The sequence below is a fragment of the Lepus europaeus genome, unplaced genomic scaffold (genome assembly GCF_033115175.1).
Source record: "Lepus europaeus isolate LE1 unplaced genomic scaffold, mLepTim1.pri SCAFFOLD_29, whole genome shotgun sequence".
NCBI lineage: Eukaryota > Metazoa > Chordata > Mammalia > Lagomorpha > Leporidae > Lepus > Lepus europaeus.
The window spans coordinates 7,222,157-7,229,589 of NW_026909167.1; the positions used below are offsets into that span (position 1 = coordinate 7,222,157).

At 62.0% G+C, this 7,433-nt stretch overlaps 1 long non-coding RNA gene across 1 annotated transcript; it reads left to right on the top strand.

The window, feature by feature from the left end:
* The first annotated feature begins 1,915 nt into the window (after positions 1 to 1,915).
* LOC133754864 (uncharacterized) lies at positions 1,916 to 5,447 on the top strand. The gene is made up of 2 exons (XR_009865312.1): positions 1,916 to 4,196; positions 4,289 to 5,447. It is a non-coding gene; the product is annotated as an uncharacterized LOC133754864 (long non-coding RNA).
* Positions 5,448 to 7,433: the final 1,986 nt, after the last annotated feature.

The following is a 7,433-nucleotide window of genomic DNA, read 5'->3' on the forward strand; positions in this document are numbered from 1 at the left end:
GCTCCCCTAAGATCTTAGAAGAAAGACAGATAGAGGCCGGCGCCATGGCTCACTAGGCTAATCCTCTGCCTGCGGCGCTGGCACCCTGGGTCCTAGTCCCAGTCGGGGCACTGGATTCTGTCCCGGTTGCTCCTCTTCCAGTCCAGCTCGCTGCTGTGGCCCAGGAGTGCAGTGGAGGATGGCCCAAGTGCTTGGGCCCTGCACCCGTAAGGGAGACCAGGAGAAGCACCTGGCTCCTGGCTTCGGATTGGTGCAGCACGCTGGCCTGGCCGTAGCGGCCATTTGGGGGGGGGGGTGTGAACCAACGGAAGTAAGACCTTTCTCTCTGTCTCTGTCTCTCTCTCTCTCTCACTGTCTAACTCTGCCTGTCCAAAAAAAAAAAAAAAAGAAAAGAAAAGAAAAAGAAATTTTTTTTCTTATTTTTCTTTTTTTTTCTTTTTTGGTTCACCCTCCAATGGCCACCGCGCTGGCTGGCGCACCGCGCTGGTCTGAAGGCAGGAGCCAGATGTTTCTCCTGGCCTATTGAGCCTATTGAGCCGTGGTGCCGGCTAAAAGACAGAAATTTAAAGCTAGCTAGTGGGAGCTAGGCAGCGTTGTGGCACAACAGGTTAAAGACAATGTCAGCGGAAGATGGGCCAAGTAGTTGTGTCCTTGTCACCCACAATGGTGACCCAGATGGAGTTCCTGGCTGCTGGCTTTGGCCTAGCCCAGCCTCAGCTGCTGTGGGCATTTGGGAAATGAATGAGTGGATGGAAGATCTCTCTCTCTCTCTCTCCCTCTCTCTCTCTCCCCCACCACCTCTCCTACCTCTCCTCTCTCCCCCCTCTCTCTATCCTTCTCTTTGTCACTGCATTTCACATAAAAAAGAAAGAAAAATTGCATAAATCAACGTATCTCTCCAAGAAACATAGAAAGCCGGGCAGGTTTGTTGTGCTTCCACCCTGCCTCCCGGTCTTCCAGTGGTGACCCTTCGCATTTCCTTTCAACTCCTGGTGGTGGAAGGAGACACACATCGAGGAGATACTGGGCCATCCTTTATAACAGTACTACCTAGGGAGGGAGGGCGGGCCGTCCCGGCTGGAGACAGTGATTGCATTGAAGAAAGTGAGAGTGTGAGTGTGAGTGTGTGCCTGTGTTCCTGTCTGGCCCAGCTACCAGCTAACGGGAGGCCCTCCCGCTCATCATTGGATGAGATTTCTGGAGAGCCAGGCCTGGAGAAACGTGGCCCAAGGGTGTGTGTGTGTGTGTGTGTGTGTGTGTGAGAGAGAGAGAGAGAGAGAGAGAGAGAGAGAGAGAGAGAATCTGGAGCTGACTCACGGGCCTGGGACCCAGTGTCATTCCCCATTCACCTTCCTCCCTCGGCCTCCTCTGCCCTGTCCTGCCCTTCATCCCCCCCTTCCTCCCCACCCACCCCCGCCGAGAGAACCAAAGCTCTCTACGGCGATACTCGCGCGCCACCTAGCGACCACAGTATCAGATCGGGCACGGTGGCCGGTGAAAGCCAAAATGGCGCTGGCGACTAAACAGTGTCCTGAGTATCGCGAGGCTTCGGGGTGGAGGCTGCGCAGTGGTTGGGGGCCTGTTTAGCACATGCGCGGTGTGGAGCACAGGCGAGCTTTCTGCTGTGGGGTGGGCGGCGGGGGGGGGGGCATTTTTCTCTGGGCTGGGGCGCCGCCGCCGCCGCCGCCGCCGCCGCCGCCGCTGCCGCCGCGCCGCCGCGCTGCCGCGAGAAGGGTGGGGAGCTGGCCGGGGGCGGGGAGCGGGCTGTGACTGGGGGTCGGCTCTTGGGTCCTTGGGCGCCACCCTGGGTGATCTGAGTCCCCTGTGGGTCACCGTTGGCGTCTTTCTTTCTCTTTCTTTCTTTCTTTCTTTCTTTCTTTCTTTCTTTCTTTCTTTCTTTCTTTCTTCTCTTCCTTCCTTCCTTCCTTCCTTCCTTCCTTCCTTCCTTCCTTCCTTCCTTCTTTTATGTTCTCTTTCTCAGTTTATTCCCTGTTGTCTCTTGCTCTCGTGCTGTTCCCCGCTCGTCCGTGTGTCTGTCCGTCTCCTTCTAGCTTCTTTCTCTTTCTCACGACTTTATTTCTCACTCCCCCTTTGACTTGATATTCTTTGCCCTTTCTTATTTTTTCTTCCCACTTGCTTGCCTTCTCTCTCTCTGTCTCTGTCTCTGTCTCTCTGTCTCTTTCTCTCTCGTCTTTTTAAATCTTCATGCTCTCTCCTCTCTTCCTTATTTTGGTTTCATTTTTGTCTCCCACCTTCCCTCATGTGTTTCCTCTCTTTGTCGTGTCCTCGTGTCCTCACGGTTTTCTTTCTAAACTTCCATTCCTTCTTTTCCCCATTTTTTACGTTTTCTTTCTCTCTTCTTAGTTTTTGTCTTTCTGTTCGTCCTCCTTTTTTTTTCTTCTTACTCCAATTTCTCTCTCTCTCTCTCTCTCTCTCTCTCTCTCTCTCTCTCTCTCGTGTTCTTTCAATGTTTTCCCCTCTTTTTAATTCTCTCTGCCACTCTCTTGTCTTTTCTTCCTCCTTTCCTTTCCTTCCTTCACCTTTGGGTGGCCAAGTGGACTTTTTAAAGAAGTCTTTAGATTCCCAGGGTCACTGGGAAGAACGCACGGTCCTGAGTGCAACACGATTCTCATCAATTCTTATGTGAATGTGATATCAATACAAAGAGAAGAGGTTCGATGTAGTTCACAGATACAAAAAATAAGAATATGACACACTCCACTCCACTCCACTCCCCCCTCGCCCCCCCCCCCCCCCCCGTTTTTTAAAACTTCTGTGTAAATAGTGATCTGTGGAGTGTATCCCAGGCAATAGTGAAGCCCATGGATGGCCTCTGCCACAGATGGTGTGCTGCCAGAGGATGAGCCTCCTTCCCGATGCCCCCCTCTCCCTCCCCACACACACCCCGTGAGCCAAGAGAAGACGAAGACCCCCTCCCTGGGGGTCTGACAGGCTGACTCCCGGAGCCAGGTGAGGCCAGACCTGTCTTTGGGAGGCACTTCATGCTCTGAGATTTCCAGCCTGCTGAGTCCCAACCCTCGGCTGTGTGGGCACCTATGCCCCACAGCCTTTGTGGTTATGCAGACACCTGCCCCCGACCCCCTCCACACACTCTCTGCCCCCGGGCAGCCGAGAAACACGTTCTGAGCGTCCCCCTGCCGCCTGGATGCATCCAGCTGGCTGTCCCTTGGTTCCTCGGTGTCGGTTGTTGGACTCCACCTGGTGGCCGCCTTGATATGGCTGTCGCGGGCTCCGGAGCCGGCAAGGGATGACAAGTGGCCGAGGAGCCCGAGACAGAGTGTGACAAAGTCCCTAAGCTGCAGGAAGGACTGTCCCTGCCCTGCTGGGACCTGGGGGCCTGATGTATTGGTCGGAGATTGGGCCTGGAGGATGGCAAGTGAGCAGGCGGAGGCTGTGGAGGGAGGCGGGCGTCGCCTCGCGCCTGAACGTGGCTAGACTGGGGTGGCGCTACTGTTGGCGGGTAGACCAGCACACCCTGTCACACTACGTACTGGTAGTGCTGCTGCCACCACTGCCACCAACTGCAGAGACCGACCGGAGATGTCGATCTGTGGGCGGCAGAGGGAAGGGTGCCTTGGCCTGGGACTTTGTTTTTCCTTTTTTTTTTTTTTTTTTTTTCTTTCTTCTTTCTTCGAAGTCCTTCTGCACTTGGGCCTAACCCTAATTACTTGCTACTTGCCACTAAGGAAGGTCTGGACTGTTTTGTTTTTTTGTTTTGTTTTGTTTTTTTCCCCAAAGTCCCCCTTCAGGGAGTGATCGAAGGTCGCTTTTTTTTTTTTTTTTTTTCCCCCTTTGACAGGCAGAGCGGACAGTGAGAGAGAGAGACAGAGAGAAAGGTCCTCCGTTGCCATTGGTTCACCCTCCAATGGCTGCCACGGCCAGTGCGCTGCGGCCGGCGCACCACGCTGATCCGAAGGCAGGAGCCAGGTGCTTCCTTCTGGTCTCCCATGGGGTGCAGGGCCCAAGCACTTGGGCCATCCTCCACTGCACTCCCGGGCCACAGCAGAGAGCTGGCCTGGAAGAGGGGCAACCGGGACAGAATCCGGCGCCCCGACCGGGACTATAACCCGGTGTGCCGGCGCCCCAAGGTGGAGGATTAGCCTATTGAGCCACGGCGCCGGCCCCTGGGTTGCCTTTTGAGGGCCAGAGGCCAGTCTGCTGGAGCCCGTGTGTGTGTGAGTTAAGGATGTAGGTGGCGGGTGGCGGGTGGCGGGTGGCGGGTGGCGGGTGGCATGCTCATGTCCCTATTCCCCCTCCCCCACCCCAGGTCGACCAGGTGGCAGAGGAGTGTGCTCTAACAGAGATGGGTGGCATTTTGGGGACAAGTGACCGGGTCCCCAAGCTCAGAGGTGGCTGTGTCCAGTGCATCAGCCCCGTGCCCTCTCGCGTGGACATTTTTATACTTGGAGTTGTGGTTTTGGACCTGCAGGTAAGTGCTGACACGCTGTTCTCTGGTGACTGTCGCCAGAGAGAGGGGACTCCGGACGTGCGTTGGGGACACGGGGACAAAGTGGGCTTCCAGTGGGCTGGTGCTCGACCGTGCTCCTTTCTGAGAGCCACCTGCTTGGGCTCGCGCGGTGGCTTGTGTGCGTTCGTCCCGGTTGTCCCGCGACGGTGATGCCACCTCCGGCCTATGGTGCCCGAGGGCGGTGGGGGTGAGGCGGGCGTCGGGTCCTCTACCCGCGTGCGCTCCTTGCCGCTGGTGAGCCGATCGCCTGGTGGTTGTGACAACCCTCTGACTGAAAGGACCTCGATGAGGGGTGGCTTCATGCCACACGTGTGCGTGTCAGGCGTTCTCCGCTGGGGTTGTCTACCGCCTGCAGTGGGAGGCGGGGGCCGGCGAGGCTGCAGCGGGCCCCACTGGTGGCTGTCCTTGCCGGGTCGTGCCCCCCGCCCTCACTCCACGTGTTAAAACTCCGAGCTGACTGTGACCGATGTGGTGCTGTGGTGCTCTCCTGGGCCGGACCTAAGCTGCTCCAGATGAGGGACGGCCGTTCATGGCGAACGCTGCCGAGCCTCTCGTTCTGGCCTGCGGGCCCCTCGTTCTGCCTTCCCCACCCGTGGGTGGTGTGTGGGTAGCAGGGGTGCGGAAACCGGCCCGACCTCTGCTGTCCCCGTGCTTTTGTGCGCGGGGGGGTGCTGGGGTCCTGTGACGTGGCGGGCATCCCTCGCTGTCGCCCTGTCGTGGGCTGTGGCTGTGGAGCCTTGACTCCACGCGAGCCTGTGCGGTGCCCCTGGAGCGGTCCAGGTTGTGCCTCAGGTGCCTGAAGCCGAGTGGTGGTGTTGCTCCTGTCCCCCCAGTGCCCTCTCCCGGGTGTCGCTGCTGTGGCTGCCTCTGGCTGCTGCCTGTGCCCCTTGGGAGTGTTGGGGGGGTCGAGGCGGTAAGAGAAGGGGAGACCCGTGCGTGCTTCGCCTCGCTGGAGGGAGGCTGCCGGTGTCGTGCCGTCCCCACGTGTGTGGGGGGTATCGGCTTGGCGGGCGCATGCCTGCGTGCTTGCCACCCCCTGTGGGGTGGTGTGTGCCAGGTGTGTCGAGCGGTCGCGGCGTGGTCCGGCCCGGCTGGACGAGTGTGGGGGCTGGGAAGGGCTGTGGCGAATGGGATTGGTAATGCGCCCAGCCTGCCCTGGCCCTGGCCGCGGATGCTCAAAGTGCCATTTCTTTACCTATACCGCAGACCCCCCCCCCCCCCCGCCCCGATTGCGTGGCCTCGGGTGGTGCTCCCTCGGTTTGCCTCCTGCAGGCCCGGCGGGGAGGGGGCAGTTGGAGTGGGGGTGTGGCCCACCTTCGGTGAGGAAAGCCTTCTCTAGCGATCCGAGAGGGGCGTGCCTTCTGATGGGGTACCGTTACCCCCTGGCCGCCGTCCCTCCTGTGCTGAGTGCGTTGGGTGGCGTGCTCCACCCGTGCGCCCCGTTTGCCCCTTCTGTTGGGGGGGGGAAGCGTAGGCGTGCTGGTGGGTCTGCCGGTCCCCGCGGTGGGGACCGGGGCGCTGCTCTTTCGGCCCTAACGGCCGCGGCCCGCGCCTCCCCCCTCCGTGTTGGGGGAGGGTCCCGCCGGGCCGGGCTGGCGGTCCGTCGCTCGTTCGTGTTTGGGGCCGGCGCGCGCGCCCGTGCGTGCGCGTGCCTTCCGTGTCACTCTCCGTGTTTGCCTTGTCGGCCGGGGCTGGGCGGGGGCGCGCGTGGTCTGTCCTGCGCGTCCCCGGGGCTGTGGCGCGAGCGGGCGGCTCCCTGCTTCCCCTGCTCGCCACCCCGGGCTGCGACTGGCCGTCATCGGGGCGGCGGTCGGCACGTGTGTTGGGCTTGGGCCCAGCCCTCTCTTCCCCCTCGGCCGCGTGGTCGCCCCTGGGGAGCGTTCCCTCGGGGTCGCGGCGCTTCCCGGGAACGGGGATCCGGACGGTTGGCTGGGCGGGAGGCGGCGCGAGGGCCGTTCGGCGTGTGCGGTTGTTGGCGACGTCGCGTGGAGGCGCCCCGGCGGCGGGGCTCCCGGGTGCGCGTGGGAGAAGACGCGGAGGGTCGCCGGAGGCGGGCTCCGGTGTCCCTGGCCGTCGCGGGGCCGCCCTGGCGTGTGGCGGTGCGATCCCGTGTCCGTTTCCCCGGCGGGGTCCGGCTTTTGTGGCCCGAGGCGATTCCCGCGTCCTCTCCCTCGCGCCTCCGGTGCCTCGCCCTCCGTGGCCCCGGTGCGGCCCCCACCCCCCCTCGCTGCCTCGGCGGGCTGGGCCGTTCGCCCTCCCCCCCTCCGGGGGAGGGTGGACTCTTTGAAGGCTCTGCTCCCCGCGTGCCTGTGGGGGCTTTGTGGGGTTGGGGTCTGTCCGTGACCGGTGGCGGTGGCGGTGGCCGGTGGTTTTCCCCACGTGAGGACGCGTGTTGGCTGGCAGTGGCTGAGGCACGACGGCCCCCGGTTGGCCGCGTCAGGTGCCGCCTCCCCATCCCGCGGGACCGCCCTTGCCCTCGGAGGGTGCTGGCGGTGAGATCCCGTGTGTGGTGGTGGGGGTGTGTGTGCTCTGGCGTGACTGGCCGGCTGGACGCGTGGTGAGGCCCTTCCGCCCGCACCGTCGTCGCGTGGGTGGGCCCTGGCCCTTCCCCGTCGCCCTTTGCCGCGCCTTCCTCCGTCTGCTGAGCGGCCCTGGCCCGTCTCCTTTCGCTCTCTTGCTTCTCGTCCGCTTCCCGACCCGGGTCGCCGTGACCCTGCTGTGTTTCGCCTCCCCTTGGGCCCGCCGTGTCTTGGGGGTTGGGGGTTTCGTCCCCCCCTTCCGCGTGTCGAGCCGCCCCGGGTGGCGGTGGCGCCGCTCGTCGGGCTTGTTGGCGTGCGTGGGGGAAGGAGAAGGAGGAGGAGGAGGAGAGGGGGGCGTCGTCGCCCCCACCCCCCCCGCTCTCCCCCGGTGGCGTCGGCGGCTCCGTGGCGGCGGTGGTGCTCGC